Source organism: Oryctolagus cuniculus, chromosome 6 (genome assembly GCF_964237555.1).
Source record: "Oryctolagus cuniculus chromosome 6, mOryCun1.1, whole genome shotgun sequence".
NCBI lineage: Eukaryota > Metazoa > Chordata > Mammalia > Lagomorpha > Leporidae > Oryctolagus > Oryctolagus cuniculus.
Window position 1 is genome coordinate 14,499,831 of NC_091437.1, and position 20,241 is coordinate 14,520,071.

The 20,241-nt window shown below is 48.9% G+C and overlaps 1 long non-coding RNA gene across 1 annotated transcript in view; it reads left to right on the forward strand.

Moving 5' to 3' along the window:
• The first annotated feature begins 603 nt into the window (after nucleotides 1-603).
• Nucleotides 604-20,241, forward strand: part of LOC138850050 (uncharacterized) — a 45,537-nt gene continuing 25,899 nt past the window's right edge. The window contains exon 1 of the long non-coding RNA XR_011389418.1: nucleotides 604-732. This is a non-coding gene — a long non-coding RNA (uncharacterized lncRNA). The remainder of the gene's footprint in view (nucleotides 733-20,241) is intronic.

Below are 20,241 nucleotides of genomic sequence, written 5' to 3' on the forward strand. Positions count from 1 at the left end.
GTAATGGCTTCATAGTGTTCCTGCAAATATACTTTGGTAAAACTTAGTTTTACACCTTGGTCAAACCAATGGTTAAGAATGTTAAACTAGCATAGTTTTAATGATCTGTGGTTACTTTAAAATTTACTGGACATGACTGAAATGATCTTTTTTTTCCCACTCAATTCTTGTTTATAGCCATTGTCTATAATTGTACCAGAGTCTTTTTGCTTTTTACTTGATATACTTCTTTTGATGAAGTATTAAGCCATTTTACTGTAATGTAAATTTAATATGTTATTTCAAAAACAAGAAAAAAGGAAGAGAGAAGGAAGAAAGATAGGAGGGAGGGGGGTGAGAATATCATTGTTTTTAGAAATGTGTCTACAAATCACATTGAATCTGTTAAAAACTGATGAAGCATTAAAACAAAAAAAAACTTTAAAAACATGTTTGAACAGGATTTGACTCCCAAACTCATGTAATCGTTTAAACCCCAATGTCCTTTTGTTAATGGTTAATGGAGTGAACGTGGAGATGACCCCACTGTGACATCCAGGTCAGGGCCCGCAGAAAGTCCTGAGGGCACCAGGGTGCGGCCCCTGCAGGTGGGACGTGGGAGTGGGTTGATGCTTTGATCCACCTGGCTCTGTGCTTTCAGGCTCACCGAGGTCCTCTCTCTGCCATCCTCTTGCCGTGCCAGATGGTTGGACGAGTGGAGTTTCCTGATCTTCGCCTGGGAACCTCTCAACTGTGAGCTGACATAAATTTTCTTCCTTGGAAGCAACTCCTCTCAGAAGTTTTGGTTAAAGTTGATGAAAAACGTATTAAGTTATGTTAGATCCCCAGTGACTGTGAAAGTGTTGGCATGCTGATGGTTCTTGTGCACTTTGAGGGGGCATAGGGAAGTTCAGGAAAGAGACAGCAGGTGCTAGCCAGATAACTATGCTTGAGCACATGAGAGGGGTGACTCCAGTGTGCAATTTGTATGCATAATCCTAGAAAGCACAGGTTTGTTACCTACAGAAAGAGAAGATGATATGTAAGAAGTGGAGTGTGTATATTTAGTGGTGGCACCTCATGGATATTCTAAGCTTAAAATTTCCATTTCCTTAGAAAAATCCCAGCCGTGCCTTTGGTTAAGATTGAGAAGGGGGAGGTCGGCGCTGCGGCTCACTAGGCTAATCCTCCGCCTAGCGGCGCCGGCACACCGGGTTCTAGTCCCGGTTGGGGCACCGGATTCTGTCCTGGTTGCCCCTCTTCCAGGCCAGCTCTCTGCTGTGGCCAGGGAGTGCAGTGGAGGATGGCCCAGGTGCTTGGGCCCTGCACCCCATGGGAGACCAGGAGAAGCACCTGGCTCCTGGCCTCGGATCAGCGCGATGCGCCGGCAGCAGTGCACCAACTGCGGCGGCCATTGGAAAGTGAACCAACGGCAAAGGAAGACCTTTCTCTTTGTCTCTCTTTCTCACTGTCCACTCTGCCTGTAAAAAAAAAAAAAAAAAAGATTGAGAAGCGGGGAGAAGTTGTTTGGGGTTTGGGGAGAGGTAGAATGGGAAAACATTCTCTGGGAAAATGGGATGGTGAGTTGAGAGAAATATCTTGAATTCAGGACAGTGACTATGAGTAAATAAGACAGCACGTTCTTAAGTGACATCACATCCAACTGAAGGCAGAAATGCTCATTGTCCTAGGCTGCCTCGCCCACGTCTGAAAGAGCAGGCACCAGGAACCTCACCTCACAGAGGTCGTCGTCATTTATCCATGTGGAGTGCTCCTGTGCCCGCCTGTGGGACACAGAGTGGTTGTGGACACGAGCAATTGTAGGAAGCCTGTGAAAAGCGGGTTCCAGCATCCAGCATGTATGTTTCTTGAGTAAATGGAATAACAGTTCTCCGAGACTCAGATGGCCTGGGCTTCTAGGCCCAAAGAATCCAACTGCGAGGATGGCTTTGCAGACCTGGTGATGGACAAGCCTACTCTTCTCAGGTAGTTGGGAGTCCTCCACGTGGATAAAACCTAAAGAATGCTGGACCCGCTGTTATGCCTGTTGTAGGTTAAAGCTTTCGAAGTCGTGGGAGAAAGTGTTTGCTGGAGCAGTTGTTTTGGTGTGTTGTGGAAGGGCTTTTCACGCATATGAACTCATTTAATCTTTAAATTGCTGTAAGTAGTTAAGTATTCATGGAAGAATCTTCTGTAGCCTGTCACTCATCTTCTGTGATTTGGAAGGAACTTGACTTGAGCACGTGCCCCAGGTGGTTCATCAGTGTTGCTTTTCCTTCTTGAAGGAGTCAGCAGAGAGCTATGGAAGCATCAGCAGATCAGTGCTAGGAGACAAGAGCTCACTTGGATGAATTAATTTATGCAATAAGTATTAACAAGTATCTACCATGTTCCGGCCACTGCTTTAGATTTGGGGAACTGAAAAGTGGTCAGAACAGTGTCTCTGCTCTTGAGCGAGCTTTTTCCGACACTGACACCTGTAGGGGTGGTGTTATTTGTGAATTCTCACTGAGACACCTACATGTGTCAGTCTTGCTGACCTGGTACCAGCCATACCTGAAGTTAAATCTATCCCTAAACTGATAGGTTGTATTTATTTTTCTATTTATTCTTAAGCTGATTTGAATATGGTTTTAATATGAAAATTAAATATATGTAATGAGTGCCTGTGAGTCAAGTGGGAACTCTTCTAGGTATGGGGGGATGTGGAGGAGCGGAGACAACACAGGTTCTGGCTTTATGAAATCTTGTCACAGAGAAAGCAGATACTAAATGCGCAATGAATAGACTCTCATGTGGTAAAAAGGACTTTGAAAAAATTGAGGAAGGTAAATGGAGGAGAAAACAGGTGTGTGTATTAGTAGGTAGAGACAAGTTTATGTGGAATGTCAAAGGGAGTCTCTACAGAATTGACGGTTTCAGATGAGATCGGCTTGTCAGGGAGCCAGCCGAGGGACAATCCCAGGCATCCGATTCCTGGCGGGGGAAGGTGCAAGGACAACGTCTTTGAAGTCCAGATGCACTGGTTGTGTTCAAGCCACAGGAAGCCCACGGTGAGCGTGGTTGCTGGGCTTTGCCTGATCCGTTCACTTAAGACCTTTTAGAACTTGCTGAGGAGTTGGCAGGCACTGGCCTACCAGGGGCGGCTTTATGATACAAGTATCAAGTTGAGTTCTGTTCCGAGAGCATGCTCACTCTGTTCCATGGAGTGTGGACTCTGGTGGAGTAAAAAGAGAAGCAGCTGGGAAAACAAATGAAACTGCATTAAGTCACGTGAGAGATGCTGCTGGCCAGAGCGGGGGTGGCTGTGGTGAGGGAGGGGCAGTGCGTGGCATCAGGAAATGTTCTCAGGTGCACCAAGTAGGACATCTGATGGACCAGTCAGCTGAGGGCGGGAGGAGTGACCGACGTGGAGAACGCTACACTGTTCCCTTGGTTCTTGGAGTACCCATCCGGATGAAAAGCGGTGCCACTGTTCACTGAAAGAGAAGGAGAATGTCTCAGATGACAGGGTTGGGGAGGGGATGAGGAGGTACAGGTTACGGTTTTGATGCTGCGGATGCTGAGTTTGAAATGTTTCCTAGCAACGGAAGAGCATGTGTTACGTAGACGGCTCAATTTGCCACCGGGGAGCTTAGGAAGGCGATCTGGACTGGAGACAGAAATTTGTGTATGCTATTTGAAACCCTGAGTTAGGATTGAGATATCTCAGGGGAAGAAATAGATGAAGAGCAGGGACAAGCTGAGAGGGCCCTGAATATACCAACATCTAGAATACAGGCAGAAACTTAGGCATGTGAGCACTCTTGAGATTATCTAAAGGTCAGGAAATGATGAACTGACTGAGGGACTTGGGGGAAGACTGCACTGAGGCATGTCTGCTAAGCACCTGTAAGGTGAGCCCTGAGAATTGGGTATGTGTTTCATGAGTTGACCTTGAAAAGAGAAGTTTCAGTGCAACCATGGGAGAAATAGGAACCTATTTCTGGACTGAACAGAGACGGGAAATTCAGGTCATGCAGTTCTTCCAGAGTGAGAGAGAAAGGGGGCAGTCATTAGAAGTGGACACAGAGCCAAGGAGAGGTCACTTAGAACAGGAGTCCTGAGCAATGCTGTACATTGCCCTCAATATACAGCTGAGGGAGTTGAAGATCAGAGAATGGCCAACAACACAGAATGTACTAAAATTTGCTAATGTTAGAGTTCAGAGTCAGGTGTTTTTTTTTTTTTTTTTTTAAACCAAAGGCCACATGGTAAGTACTGTTGTTTATACTCTATCAAGTTAATGTTACTATAAATGATACTTGCATATACAGTAGGCCATTGCATTACTATTGTTATTATTCTGATTTTCAAGAGTATAGCACACTTTGGCCACAGTAGTCACTATGTTTGCCATCCACAAAAGGCAAAAAAATGGCAGTAGGGAAATTATACTAGAAGTTAGACTAGAATCTGCAACACAATAAAGTTTGTGAGTTAGCTGATAAAATTTCTCAAGCATAGAATTGTTTATTATCTATTCATAGCACAAAGATCAAAAGTCACTTCTAGGTTCTGAACATGGAAAACAAGTTGTTGACCTGTTTCCCCAACACTGATAAAGGCTCTCTGGAATTTTATAGTTCTAATAGTCAACATTATTTGTTGGAGCTGGTAACATACCAAGGTAAGAATTCGCGGAATGTCCTCTTAGAATTCATTATGTAGTCACTTGTGTTTTACTTTTGAATTTCTTCATCACTGTCTAACCTCTAAACTCAATGCCCCGTGTGTCTGTTTTCTGAGATACAATTTCTCCCTTTATTCATGGCTTTGAATATTTATGACTCTTCAGACGTTTCCTTCGTGTTACTTGGTGGCGTGTAGGTGACCTTGAATTTGTCAGGAATCTTTAAGTCTTGTACAGAGTTTGGAGTGTGTTGCTGTTAAGCTTTGTGGCCTGAGCGTAGCAATGGGCATTTGTAGAGTGAATCTAACGGGTGCCCTTTGTGACTCTAGAGAAATTGTGAGCCAGCTCAGCTCCCTTCCACTGTCAGGATTGAGATACTATCAGCACACTTCTCTTCCCAGACTATTAGGTTTTGAGCTTTTAGAGATGTGTCAAATGTTTCAATGGTGTACACTGCTTGGATTTCAGGGGAGGAGTAGAACTTAGTAATCTTAAGAGTGTTGTGAAAATTAATGAGTTAATGTTCGCTAACACTTTGAAGATGAAAAGCCTGGGGTAAATGCTTATTATTGTTTCAAGCACACCACAAGCCTGGCTGGGCAGGCACATGCATTTCCCAGAGATGAAATGATGATGCAACATAGAAAATTGAGGTGTAGCGCTGCGTTGCTGGTAAACAGGTTGCTCGAGATGGTGTTTGTGGGAATGACTCTCATCAGAACCCCTGTGTCCCAACGAGGCCTGAACACAGTCACAGGTGAGAACCGGTGTAGACTTCCAAAGGCTCCTTGCCAAAATGAATATTGTTTGATGAGAGCGAGTGTGGGTAGAGATGGAGGTGAGCAGACGGGGAGCTCGGGGCTCTGCGGAGCTCTGCTCCTGGGGTGCCCTCATCCTGCTCTTTGATCAGGGGATGAGGGACTGATGGCCTGGAGGCGGGTGGTCGAGCCCTGCACACTCGGCATGGCTCCAGCTGGGGGCAGAGCCAGCAGGCAGAATCTGCAGATGTGGAGATGGGTATCTTCCCAGTGAACCAGCCCAGGCCGCTCTCTTCTGGAGAAGTTGATGAGAAATCCCCGAAGCGGTAAAAAGGATCATACCCTGAAGCCAACAATTTCCCTCCTAGGAATTTGTCATTAGGAATATTTACTTGCTTACTTTGGTGCAGTTAGTTGTTAGAAAATTTCAGCAATGAATGTCCAATAATAAGGGATTGAAACAGCAAATCATGGCTCAAACTTAACGCAAAATATATAGACAGTTGTGTTAAGAAGAGATATCCACAGTGTATTAAGTTAAAAAAAAACCTGTTAAATATAACATCAAAATAGAGGTTTTTGAAGGTTTTAAATTCCCTATTTTAATATTTCTGTACACTAAGCATTATTAACAATCTAATAAAAATTACTTATGAGGTTATAATACAAGTTACCATCAGCATTCATAGGGAAAGGAGGTATAAAATAACAAGGCCATGAGATTTATGCAAAAACTTTAAAGAAGATTTCAGACAAGCGTGGTGGGCAGAAGTGAATTAGAAGATACTGACCTCACAGCTCAGCAGGCTGCTTCTTGATCAAGGTGTCCATGATGAACTCTTCCTGGGCTCAGGGTACCAATCCAATAGGACTTCTCCTCATGTGCTCACGCCGTCTACGCCAGCTGAGACGGGAGACACCAGGGATCTACTGTGCATTGACCTGAGGCCATGTAGCAGAGTTAGTGTCCCCTGGGTGGGGCCTTTAGCCAGTGACTGACAGGCCTAGTTGACTCCTCCCTTCCTCCCCTGGCTGTGCTGTCGTGAGCTGCAATGTCTTATCTGCATCTCTGAAGCTTCTGCGAGAGTGAGCGTGGGCAGCACTCCACGTGTGGGCGCAGCCAGCTCCACAGAGCACCCTCTGAGATGGCCCTCGTTTCTCTCTGTTCCACTTCCCCCTTTAAAAGCAAGACAGATCAGCTCAATTGCAGAAAGTTCACACGAGAAGGAGACAGGTTTTAGAAAGCGACAGCATTCCAGATAAAGCATGGTTCCAAGTGTCTCCCTGTGACAATGCGGTGAGCCACTTGTGTAATCTGTGAGACAGGAAGTGAGAGAGAGGACCAGATTGGTGGCCGGGTTAGAACTTTCCATCTTTGGCCGTCATTGGGAGCCTGCAGCCTAGGATTGGCTTAGGGGCTGGCTGCTGTGATTGGCTGAGGCTCACTATAAGCTGTTCTCTTAAGTAAGATTACAGCCTGTTGACATGGCAATGCGAGATACCAAATCCTATGTACAGAGGTGTCGCTCCCCCTCTTCGTGGAGGAACGACACAGGACCCTGTGCTGTTCTTTCGTCTGCTCGGCCCTCCCCGGGTTTGCTGCTGGTTCTTCCCGGGTTGGCTACTATCCCTTCCACCTCCGTGGAAGGGCAGTTCCCCCTGGCCACATTCCCCACTTCCGCAGGGGAGCGGCACACCGCCGGCCGGTTCTCTGGGGGGCTGCACAGGTGTTCCTTCAGCTAGATGTTCCCCATAGATGTTCCCGGTGCATGCCGTCTCTCTCCTCCTTTATAGTCCTCCTCCGCCAATCCTAACTCGGCTGCCCACACGCCGAGCACGCCGCTCTCCTCCAATCAGGAGCAAGTCCTACAGTTTATTAGTTGAACTGGAGGCAGCTGTGCGGAAGCTGTTTACTTCTCTCCCAGCGCCATATTGTGGGAGAGCAGATGCATAGAATAAGTCTTAATTCCAGTAACTTAGTCCAGTCCGGATGCTCCCCACAGATCCCCCTTTCTTTTTATTTTTTGGCGTTGATACGCGCCTGTCTTCGGTGTCCCGCGGCACACACTCTGCTCTACTTGCTAGAGTTGCCACAGGCTCTTACAAGTCCTATCAATCAGGAAAACCGAATCCGGGTCCTCTCTTCGCCATGTTGTGAGGAGGTTTTTAGGCGCTGATGCGTGCCTGTGTTCGGTGCCCTGCAGCGCATGCTTTGCTCTGCCTGCAGGGGCTTACAAGCTCTATCAGGCAAACCGAATCCAAGCCTTCTCATTGCCTTATTGTGGGGGAGACTTATTAGTGTTGGTTCGTGCCTATCTTCGGTGACCTGCAGCTCATACTCTGGTCGAGCTGCTTGCTGGCGCTTACCGCCTTAAATCAGGCAGACCGAATCCAAGCTTAATATTGTTGTATTGTGGGGAAGCCTTACTGATGTTAATTCGTGCCTGTCTTCGGTGACCTGCGGCGCATAAGCTGCTAGCTGCCCGCAGGTGCTCATCGCCTCACTTGATTAGGCAGACCGAATCCAAGCTCTCACATTGCAGTGTTGTAGGGAGGCCTTTTTATTTCTCTATTTCTCTATCTCCGGGCATTCCTATTTCTCCCATTTTACTTCTATCTTCCAGCATTCCTATTTTTCTCACTTTACTTCTAAACTTCTGTTTCTCTCATCCCTGCGGCTTTCCGGCACCTCGCCCCGCCGGCGGGTTCCCGGCTCTGCGCCGCTTCAGCCCGCGCGCCTCTCTCATCTGCGCAGCTTCCCGGCTTTGCGCGGCTCGGCTTCGCGCGCTCCGCGGTCTCCACGCTTAACCCTTTCGCGTCTGAACCACAGCCTCGCGCCAGCCCCGTTCCCTATCTATTCACGCCCCGTGCTCTCTGCACGCGGCGGCTTCCGCGAGTAACACAGCGTAGCTTACGTGTCCGCCACTAGCATTCAATCTAAGTTCCCCGGGCTAGCCTGGCGAATTCAACCCAGCGTACGTCTCCGCCCCACGATTTGGCTTCCCGTCCTTTGCTCCCCGGGCTAATCAGACGGATCCCAATCTGGCTTATGTCTCAGCTTCTGGTTTCAACTTTTCGCCCCCTATTCCCGGGCTAACTTGAGAATCCCAAAGTGGCTTTCGTGTCCGCCTTGGCCTGCCCCCCACGGCTTCAATTTCCCTAACATTTTTCTCTACCCGGTATGTTTCCCCAAGCTTTCCTCCAACAATACTCCTCCCTCATTTCACCTGGCCTCTCCCCACAGTCCGCATCCGAGTCTGTTTGTTCTAGCTTTCACTTTCGCTTTCGACCTTAGAGATTTCTCCCAGCTTCCCCCCGTAGTCCGTATCCGAGTCTATGCCTAGGCTTTCAATAGCTTCTTCCGGCTCCTTTTTCGTCCGGCTTTTCCCTAGGCTGTTTCGAGTCTATGCCTAGGCTTTCAATAGCTTCTTCCGGCTCCTTTTTCGTCCGGCTTTTCCCTAGGCTGTTTGCTAGTTTCTCTCTCCGATATTTTCCCAATTCTTCCCGTTTCTTCCCTCCTAAGTTTGCTATCCGTCCTAGGTTTCCTATCCGAGTCACGGCACCAATATGTCGCTCCCCCTCTTCGTGGAGGAACGACACAGGACCCTGCGCTGTTCTTTCGTCTGCTCGGCCCTCCCCGGGTTTGCTGCTGGTTCTTCCCGGGTTGGCTACTATCCCTTCCACCTCCGTGGAAGGGCAGTTCCCCCTGGCCACATTCCCCACTTCCGCAGGGGAGCGGCACACCGCCGGCCGGTTCTCTGGGGGGCTGCACAGGTGTTCCTTCAGCTAGATGTTCCCCATAGATGTTCCCGGTGCATGCCGTCTCTCTCCTCCTTTATAGTCCTCCTCCGCCAATCCTAACTCGGCTGCCCACACGCCGAGCACGCCGCTCTCCTCCAATCAGGAGCAAGTCCTACAGTTTATTAGTTGAACTGGAGGCAGCTGTGCGGAAGCTGTTTACTTCTCTCCCAGCGCCATATTGTGGGAGAGCAGATGCATAGAATAAGTCTTAATTCCAGTAACTTAGTCCAGTCCGGATGCTCCCCACACAGAGGCACCTTGAGACCAAACTTACCTTCAGGCAGCAGGGCTGGTTTTGGCCAAATGAGTTTCGGTTCATCTCCTCTTGGCCTCAGTTCTGCTTCCCTGCATCCAATGTGCAGACGATGTGGCAGCTCCCAGGGTCTCCCTCTCCTTTCTGAGGACAAGCTACATCAGTGTCTGACACAGAAACCAAGTTCAAAGTTACCGTTCATTCAGTCAAAGGTGTGATCATCGCTAGCATTTAGTGAGTGGTTTCTATGAGCCAGACACCAGACGCTAGATCATCTAAATTTGGCAACAACATCTACATTGACAGTCGAAGAAACTTGGTTCTAGACAGGTTAGGAAAGCTGCCCAAGTCACAGAGCACGTGACCTGCTGTTAGAGACCCCATGTCCCTCACAGCACCTGGTATAGGTGACATAGAAACACAGGGATGGTACAGACTGCCAAGTGGCTGCAGACCCAGAAGCCGCTAACTTGCACGTGTAAAGCAAGAACAAAGAGTGAGGCCGGTATTCAGTAAAGTGTTAGCTTGTGTGACATGGATTATAATTGCCATCCAATTGAGAAACAGAGACATTTAGGTGGCCTGGGGGGTTTCTCCCAGGAAGGCTGCTCAAGTCAAGCTGAGTGTCAGGATGGCTGTGACTTGGGGGGGCAGAGGGCAGATAGGACGGTTTGTGACAACAGAGAGGACTGGGGTGACTTAACTGTGGAGTACGGCCATCAGAGTAACACAGGCAGCTGTGGTGGGCCTCAGTTAACCAAGCAGCCGGAGTCTCGGGGCTCTCGCGAGCAAGTGCAGGAGTTCATGAGCGGCCTGGGATGAAGGAGCCGCTCCTGAATTGGGGCGAGGGATGGGATTCCAGCTGGCCGAATGGTGTTCTAGGGAAAAAGAATGAGTTAGAGTCATCAGATGGTAGGTTCTGCTGGGTAGATGTCCGAATTTTGTATCCATACATGAAACACACACAAAGCTGATGTAGCAATCTCATTGCACGACAATACAGGTGGAATTCTCTGGACTACTCCATGCTGAAGGTGTAAGCTCACACAACAGTGACACGGCCTTTCTTTGAGGCTTATGCTATGCTGAGCACGGCACCAAGGTCTTTTATCATCCTCTGTTTACACGTGGGGAAACTGATACTGAGACAGGGCCTGGGAGGTGCCCAGCGAGGTGGCCACTCCGCAGGAAGTCTGAATTGCAGCCCTGAGCTGTCTGCCCCCGGGTTGGCGTCCTCGCTCTCCGGACTCCTGCAGGCCCGAGCCCAGAGTGACACTTGATCTTGATGAGCATCCGTGTCAATTAATTACGATGGAAGGACTTCTCAGATGATGAGGTTCCTAGAAGCCTTCGCCTCAATATAGGTGGCTGACAAATCTCCCGGTTAAGTTGATTTGGCATTGAGGGAATTTAATTCAGAGCAATTTTCCATCACTCATAGACGCAGGCAAAATTAAATAATGAGATTTGCCAGCTTCTTGAGCGGGTGTTCCTATTCATGATGAAACACAAATGTCACTGTGGGAAGGAAACTTGAGGAATTAGAGAGGTGGCAGTGGTGACATCTTTAAAGAAACTGTAGTATAGAGCGAACACAAAGCAATTACTCGCAGAGCAAATAAAAATTGGAGATATATATATATATATACACACATATTGTTCTGAACTGTAAGGACGAACAGGTCCTCCTGCCGTGAGTGTGTTTTTGGTAGAGTCGGTTTCATGCTTAGGTGAGCTGGGGAGCGGCCTCACTGGTGCAGGTGGAGGAGTCTGGGCCAGATTTCTTGGTCCAACAGAACAGAATTGTGCCTTCACAATTTCTGGTACCAGCAGTTTCAGCAACTAGGTATGCCTTTCTGTGTTCAGATGAGGGCTTTGGGGGCTTTCCGAGTGACTTATTAAATTGCAAATTCTCCTGGGAGGCTCAGATTCCTTTCAGCTAATTTGTTGAAGAGAATTCCATTTAATTCTGTAAATTTCACTTCGCTTGACTTCAGTGTCATCTGTCTGAGTCCCTACTAAGTGCAGAGACCTTTGCTGGGTCTTCATGATGGGAGGAGACCCACAAGCTGGTCATTTGCCGTCTTTCTCAAATTGTTGGAAGAGGCAGTCGGTATTTGGGGCCTTGTGGGCTGTATGGTCTGTCATAGTTCTCACCTCTGTCATTGAAACCTGAAGGCAAGTGCTCATTGCTGTGTCCCAGGAAACCAAACAGCCTGTAGGCAGGAGGCTGAACCCCTGGTCTGGATGCACATAACCAGGCAGGGATTGGCTGCAGCTTATCTGACGTCATCAGACCCCAAGAGGAATGTGTAGGATGTTGCACTTGGGTGAAATACCACTTGAATCTCCTGGAAACCTAAAAAATACACAGCCTGGGGCCCACACTTGGATCCCAGGATTCTCACTGAATTGGTCGTGGGCTCCATGCTGGGGGCCCTAGGAGCTACCAAATCCTGCCCTGTGGTGCTACGAATGATCAAAATTGAAGAAGTGCATTTGCAGGACGTAGGTGGGAAATGTGAGCTGTGAGCCGGCTCCAGCCACAGGCCAGGGCTGGGGGAAGGCAGGAGATCAGCCGTGGCTGGCCAAGACTTTATTTCTCTTCTGTGGGAGGAGGACATTGGCAAGGAAACTTTTCTATCACACTGAGGAAACGCAACAGCCACGGGAGACTCCTCCCTGGAGAGGTAAGCAGCTGGAGATCGGCTGTTTTTAGAGTCGCAGCAGCCTGGTCCTTGCTGGTGGCGTGGTCTGTGCTCTGGATTCAGATGCTGCCTCTGGTGGTTCCAGACGGTGCCATCACAAAGCGCCAGGAAGTACGTGACACAGAGCATTGGAAGTATGTTCTCTCCTAGTTCTATTGGCTAATAGTCAGAAGCCAGGGGGTCAGCAGGGCTGAGCTCTGGCTGAGGGCCCTAGGAGAGACTTAGTGTGCTTTGTCCTGGGTTCTGGTGCTTCCTGGGTGGCCTTGGCCCTCTTTGCCTTGTGGATGCAGCATTGTCATTTCTGCCTCTGTTGGCCCATGCTGGCCTCCCCGCTAAGTGGCTGTCTCTGTCTTTCCTCCTCTTGCAAGTGCTCCAGTCACCCTGAATCAAGGTCACTGGCTACTCCAGTGTGACCTCATTTTAGCTCGAATTCAATTATATCTGCAAAGACCTGATTTCCAAATAAGGTCATGTTCCCTGGTGCCAGGTGTGAGGACTTCAACGTATCCCTGGGAGAACATGATTCAACCCAAAATTCTACAACAGGAGTGTTTCTTGACCCTTTGTGTTGGAAGAGCAGAGGGAACATGGAAGGAGGGGAAACAAGGCACTTGAATTGTGAGGCAGGTTGGTGGCCTCATCTGTGAAATGGGACCATGTAACAGGGAAATGATACTCAGATAACTTGTATGGAAACTTTTCAGATACTGACAAGCCCTGTGAGCTCCAAGTGTGAAATGCAAAGGGAAATGGAGTAAATCAGTCAAGCAAAGATGTTCTATGCATAGTGTCAGGTTGTCAGGAGGGCTGGGGTGAATCAAGAGGCAAGCTGGAGACCGCGTGCTGGCTTTTGGTCTATAGACCTGGGATCCTGCTATGTCCCTCGGTTTGTTGAATCGTAAGTTGCTAGAGCTCCCGGTGTACCTTAGTCAGTCCGAGAGGGGAATCGGTGCTTGGAACAAGGCTGTCCCTCTAATTTCTAAGAGGCCGTAACCATCGCCTGTTCTCACTTTGCCAGTTGGTAGCCAGGAGGGATGGCATCTCTGGAGAAATCACCTGCCTCCCTATTTGCTTAGGTGATGCCGCAGGTCTGCCGCCCCCAGCATGGAGCCCACTGGGTCCTCCTTGTCTTGGCGGAGAACTGGGAGGACTTGGGCTTTAGGTTGGGTGACAGGTTGTGCCTCAGTGTGTTTCTCTGCGAAATGGGCATGAGAGTACCAGTACCCAGAGTCACTATGAGTGTTCATTGAAATACACAAAACACACAGCCAAGGATTGGTAGTCAGGTAACACCAATCCAGTGTTGGAATAGACCATCGTGAAGAAGGTGAAGGGGCAATAGACAGCCTGTAGGATTTAGCAGTGGCTACTGATGAGACCAGTAGTACCTAGGATGGAGAGGAGAAAGTGCTGTCAAGATGGGTGAGCTTTCTCCTCCCTTCCCCTGGCAGGAGGACCAGGGGTCCAGCAGGCAGCCTGGGGTGACCGCCAGAGTACAGTCCAGAGGGGCAGTAAGGTGGAAGGCGCTACACAGGAGGCTGTGTGCTGAGCCCCCAGCCCTGTAGCTTCTTCTGCAATTGGAAAGCTTGTCCCGTTGACTTACCAGGGACACCCACAAAGCTGGGGCAGGTGCAGGCCTGCACGTGCCTCTATGGAGAATTTGGAAGTTGTCTGGGGATCGTGATGAAAAAGGCCAGGGCACAGGAAAGGCAATGTTTCCTCATCTCCCTTCCCCTCCTCTCCTGACTTCTCCAGGACCTTGGCTCTTGGTCACTTCACTCCTTCGCCACGCCACCTTCTTTCAAGCACACGGGAGGTTCCCAGGAGTCTGCAGTGAGGTTGAGCGGGCAGAGGTCAGAGACCTGAATTAGTAGGGAGGTAAGGACAATGGTTGAGGTTAGACAAGCTGTCATTCTATGCGTGTGTGTGTGGGTGCGCATGTGTGTACAGGTTGTGCGGCTGTTTGCAGGATCTGTGAGTAGGCAGGGCGAGTCAGGAGGAACTCAGCCAGGCCCAGAGAAGGGGGCCGTCTGGGCTGTGGGCTGCTCTCAGGATGGCCTCCCTCCTTTTGCCTTCTGCCTCCCTTCTCTTCCTTGTGGGTACAACCAGGAGTATATTAATTGCAGGGTAATTAAAATGCCATTGGTGAAAGGCTGAGATTAAAGACGAATTAGCAGGTGTCTCTTCCAAAATGCAGGTGAGCTGTCAGCCCTGAAGCAGTCGGTGAGAGAAACCACACTCTTGCCAGTCAGCGATACTTGTTAATTTGAACTTGCTTGTTCTGGTCTCACACTTGGACGCAAGTGCAGCCTAACGTGTGGGGCAGGAGACTGTATGGCAAAGGGGACTTGTTTTGGTTTCTTTTGTTTGTAGATTCCTGTGTAGACAGCTGTGGATTTGGCAGGCTAAGTCTGAAAAATGATGATTTGTCAGTGGACAGTAAAGGAAATGCATCCATATAGTTGATTCAGATTTCAGTGATGGGGAGTGAGAATTTGTTTGCAGAAAAAAACAGGACCTGGGACGCATTTAAGAATAGTTGTATCAAGGTGGGCGTTTGATGCAGTGGTTAAGATACCATTTGGGATGCCCACATCCCATATCAGAGTTCCTGGGTCTCAGTCTTGGCTCTCCTCCTGTTGCCAGCTTCCTGCTAATCAGCACCCAGGGAGGCAGCAGGTGACAGCTTGGGTCCCTGCCACCCCCACATGAGATGCACAGAGGAGGTGCCAGGCCCCTGGCTTCAGCCTTGGCTGTTGTTGGCTCGGGGGCACTCAGTCTCTCTCTCTCTCTCTCTCTCTCTCTTTTTTTTTTTTTTTTTTTTTTGACAGGCAGAGTGGATAGTGAGAAAGAGAGACAGAGAGAAAGGTCTTCCTTTGCCGTTGGTTCACCCTCCAATGGCCGCCGCGGCCGGTGCACCGTGCTGATCTGATGGCAGGAGCCAGGTGCTTTTCCTGGTCTCCCATGGGGTGCAGGGCCCAAGCACTTGGGCCATCCTCCACTGCACTCCCTGGCCACAGCAGAGAGCTAGCCTGGAAGAGGGGCAACTGGGACAGAATCCAGCGCCCCGACCGGGACTAGAACCCGGTGTGCCGGTGCCGCAAGGCAGAGGATTAGCCTAGTGAGCCGCGGTGCCGGCCACTCAGTCTCTCTTGATCGTCCCTGGTAGACAGCCTTTCACATGGGTTGTCGGATTTCATAGGTGGGAAGATTAGCAGCTTCTGGGTGGATCCACTGGGAGAGGATCTTGGGAAGCCTGTGCCTAGGGTCCTGTGGGCCTCACCCCATCATCTTTTCCCATCACGGATCTTGATCCTTCTGCTGGCATAAATCAGCACTGTGACCATCTGCTGAGTCCTGTGAAACCGGGTGAATCAGGGGCTCTGGGCAGCGGTGTGGTTGGGGACTCCTAGTCCATAAGAATGCAGAAAATGTAGGAGCATCCACTTATTCAGAAACACAAGGAGATCTGGAAATAGTGCATTTTTAATGATTGCAATAAGTGAGTCTGTAGGCTTTTGAAAGTAATTAGGGAAAAAGATTGGAATGAAAATTGCCTATCCAAGCTCTCAGATATGACTGAAGCTGAGAGCTGTGTGTCCTCCTCCCCCCTTGAAGTAACAGGTGAACACAGCACAAAAGCAACATGGGAAAGAAGCAATGACTGAGACTTCAGACCTGTCTCGTAAGCATTTCAGAACTCGGAGTTTCTTTTCTTGCCGCTTCATGTTTGGCTGTGTATGCCCTGCCCGGCTTAGTGGGTGCACAGAGGTGGTGAGACTGGCCCCTGGCACTAGTCCTCCTTGTTGTCCTGTCCCGACCCTGACCTAGTAAGGTTCAAATGCACCAATGGAATTACCTTGAGGCTTTTCTGGGTGCTGCACCCTGACCCCCACTACAGCACTTGCCCTTACTCCCTGCTTGGCCTTGAAACTGCACCTGCTTGGTTGAGGCCACTCTTAGTACTCGTCCTTGGTGGGTGCCTCTTGGCAGGTGGTGACTCTGTGGGACCTGAGCGGATAATAAGCTTTGTTTGCGGGAGCCTTCTCCTCTGTGGCCTCTTGTGGCTGCACTTGGCTATCACATCAGAGAACACAGAATGGTGCCCCTCACTGGCATTTATTTCTTGGTGTCTCATTCCAAAGTAGCTGAACAAAGTAGCAAGAAAGGCTAGTGGAGTACAGGTGTGTGCCGTACCTGTACTAGTGCGCTGTCGCGGTCAGGGCAGTGTGGGAGACGGGGTGACTTTGACAACTGGACTTTGTTTTCCTACAGTTCTGGCATCCTGAAGTCCAAGGTCAGTGTCAGAATGCTCAGGGACTGGGTCATGGCTCTGTTTCTGGCTGTTTCTGGCTGTCTTTTTGCTATGCCCTCTCATGGCCTTTCCTCTGTGTGCAAGGGGTAGGGGCAGGGTAGGGGGAGCAAGAGAGAGAGAGAGAGATCTCTAGTATCTCTCTCCCTTCTTGCAAGGGCACCTGTTCAACCTAGTGAGGGTCTAGCCTTATGACCTCATTTAACCTTAATCATCTCCCCAGATGTACAGTAAGTACATGGGGGTGAGGACTCATCATGAGTGTTGGAGGTGAAAAACTTTCCCTCATCCTTGTAAATCTTCACCTGGTCTGCAATCACTATTTTTTTTCCCCATAGCAGTCTTTGTCTTATGAGAGGGTTTATAAGGGGCCTTCAGAAAGTTCAAGGAGTGGGCTGGCACTGTGGCGTAGCAGGCAGAGCACCACCTGTGAAGCCAGCATCTTACATGGGAGCCAGTTTGAGTCCTGGGTGCTCCACTTCCCATCCAGCTTCCTGCCACTGTGCCTGGGAAAGCAGCAGAAGACGGCCCAAGTACTTGGCTTTCTGCCACCCATGTGGGAGACTCGGAGGAGGCTCCAGGCTTCAGACTTGGCAGGCTTTGGCCACTGTGGCCATCTGGGGAATGAACCAGTGAGTAGAAGCTCTTGCTCTCTGGCTCTCTCCCTCTTTTTTCCTCTATTCCTCTCCACCCCTCCTCGATGTCTGTAAACTCTGCCTTTCAAATCAATCAAGTAGAAAATTCCATTGAACATGCCTACATTGATAAAACTAGGTATGGGTCTGTCTTTCTTTCTTTCTTTTTTTTTTTTTTTGACAGACAGAGTGGACAGTGAGAGAGACAGAGAGAAAGGTCTTCCTTTGCCGTTGGTTCACCTTCCAATGGCCGCTGCAGCCGGCGCGCTGCGACCGGTGCACCGCGCTGATCCGATGGCAGGAGCCAGGTGCTTCTCCTGGTCTCCCATGGGGTGCAGGGCCCAAGCACTTGGGCCATCCTCCACTGCACTCTTGCGCCACAGCAGAGAGCTGGCCTGGAAGAGGGACAACTGGGACAGAATCCGGCGCCCCGACTGGGACTAGAACCCGGTGTGCCAGCGCTGCTAGGCGGAGGATTAGCCTAGTGAGCCGTGGCGCTGGCCTGGGTATTTATTTCTAAAAAAGAAAAAGGCTTAACTTGGATTCCAGTGTTCCACAGGCTGTTGGGGAGCACCCCGTGACAGCTTTGCAGCTGTTCTATACCTGCATTGTCCCTCAAGCGCCACCCCGAGCCCATTTGCCTTTCCCACAATGCCACTGACATCCCTCTTGGCTTGGTTTGCCTGCTCTGAAACTTCTCTGCTGCACCCATAGTGCTGTTTGCTTCCTGCTTCACAAAATTCCTTCGTCTCCTGGCTTTTCACACTCTGTGTTTTATCAGGTTTATAGCCATCCCAGGGTCCTGTTTTCCTATTCCAACTGCTATTAAAAACTTTAAGTTGGGAAAATATCAAAAAACATAAAATAGGGAAAAATAGTGTCAGGCTCATGAACCTAATTGATCAATTTTTTTTTTTATTGTTCTTCCTCTTCCCAGGATTATTTTGAAGCAAATTCATGACCTTGTATTATTTTGTACAGATATATCTAAAAATATATTTTAAATATTAAGGTTACAAACTTATAACCACAATATCATTATTGCATCTTAGGCATAATAGTGTTTCCCAATGTCATCCAGGATCCAGAAAGTAGAATTTTCTGATTGTCTCATAGAGTTGTTTTTGCTCAAATTGAGATCCACATGAAATTCAAGCATTGCAATGTTGATGAGACTTTTAGTTTACAAATACCTCCTGCTCTTTATTTTTTTCTTGAAATTTCCTTGTTGGAGATTGCAGGGTATATATGCTTCAGAGTGTCTCCAGTCTAGAGTCTGGTGATGACATTCTATGGCACCTGACAATTGGTGGGAAGAGGTAGAGGCTTGATCAGGTTCAAGTTCAGTAAGTTTTTTTTCTCATGAATATTTCTCTTTGTGACTATGAAGCCAGCTGCTATTTGTTCTGCTTGGGTTTCCGGGTGGTCTCTGGATAAGCCTCAGTCTCTGGATTTCAGAGACTTTTTACTTTATTTTGGAACCGTTATCTGTTCATAAATCTTACTATCGTGTCTAAAAAGTGATGAACAGTGTTAGCCCAAACTGATAAGAAATGTTAGCACTGGGTGAAAGGTTGGAGATCAGTCAGTGTAGGTTTCTAGAGTGGTGATTTCTAATCGAATGCTGTAGTTAAAAATGGATTGGTTTTCATTGATTTGAACGGGAAAGAGAAAGAGACAGAGGCAGATCTTCCGTCTACTGGTTCACTCCCCAAATGCCTACGACAGCCTGGAGTGGGCCAGACTGAATCCAGTAGCCAGGACTCCATCCTGGTCGCCCTTGTAGGTGGCAGGAGCTCAAGTCTTTGAGCCGTGATCAGCTGCCTCTCAGGGAAGTGGAGCAGGGACAGAAATAGGAGCTCCACTACGGGCTTCCCGAGTGGCATCTTAACCACCATGCAGACTTATAGTCAAACAGTGTTGAGTACATCCCAAGCGAATACACAAGAACACTTTTCTGTATGATGTAAATGTACTTTGCACGTCAGGAGGGGGAGAAATGGTGCTCAGTGTTTGCGAAACCTTTGACCCTGCAGCCAGAGGTCGGACACTTCCTGTGAAGCAACCCCTGTAGGTGTGCAAAGTGGGAGTGCAACAGAGCTGGGGCTCCGTGAAGGTGCCTTTGGGGCTCCTCATTCTTCATGCTGGGCAGAGTCTAAGGAGGAGACACTTCACCTCGCTTAGCTGTGTTCTACCGAGAAGATCCTAATTTACCTCCTGAGAAACAAATCTCTAGTGCTCACCTGAGTTAAAGCCCAGCTATTCCAAGGAAGCAACTTGTTGCTGTTAGTTGTCTTTTACTATCTCTGCTTCCTCTGCAGATACACAGCGCCTGCTTGTAGCACTGGACTTCTAGAAGAAATGATGTGATTTCCTCATGTGGTGGTGGTTCTCTGTGCACGTGAGGGGTCTTTGAAAAGTTGATAGAAAATGTATATCATGAAAACACTCTGCATGCATTTGAAATTTTTGTGCACCAGAACAAATTAATATCCCAATATGGTTTTTTCATGAGCTTTTGAAAAGCAGAGAGAAAGAGAGAGAGAGAGAGAGAATCTTTGATTTGCTGATTCTTTCCCCAGATAGCTGCAACAGGCCCAAGTCAGAAGCCGGGAGCTTCATCTGGATCTGCCACATGGGTGGGTGGCAGGGGCCCAAGTACCTGAGCCATCCTTGGATGCTTTCCTAGGTTCATTATCAGGGAGCTGGGGTTGCAAATGGGGCTCGTTTGGGTTGTAGGCAATGCAGGCATTGGCTTAACCTGCTGTGCCACAACACCAGCCCCCCGGGGGGTGCTTTTTGAAGTCCACTCCTAGCACTCTTGGGGGCAGAAGCTTTAAACTGGTCTTAGGAAGTAGGAAGGGCCTGGGGCTGGCGTTGTGGTGCAGGAGGTTAAACCACCACTTGGGATGCTGGCATCCCACACGAGAGCTGGTTTCAGCCCTAGCTCTTCCTCTCTGGATCCAGCTCCATTCTAATGCTCCTGGGGAAGCAGCTGAAGATGGGCAGCGTATTTGGGTCCCTTGCCACCAATTTTGCAGCAGGATGGGGGTCTGGGCTCCTGACTTCATTGTAGGCCAGGTCCAGTCATTGTAGCTATCTGGGGAGTTAAACAGCAGATAG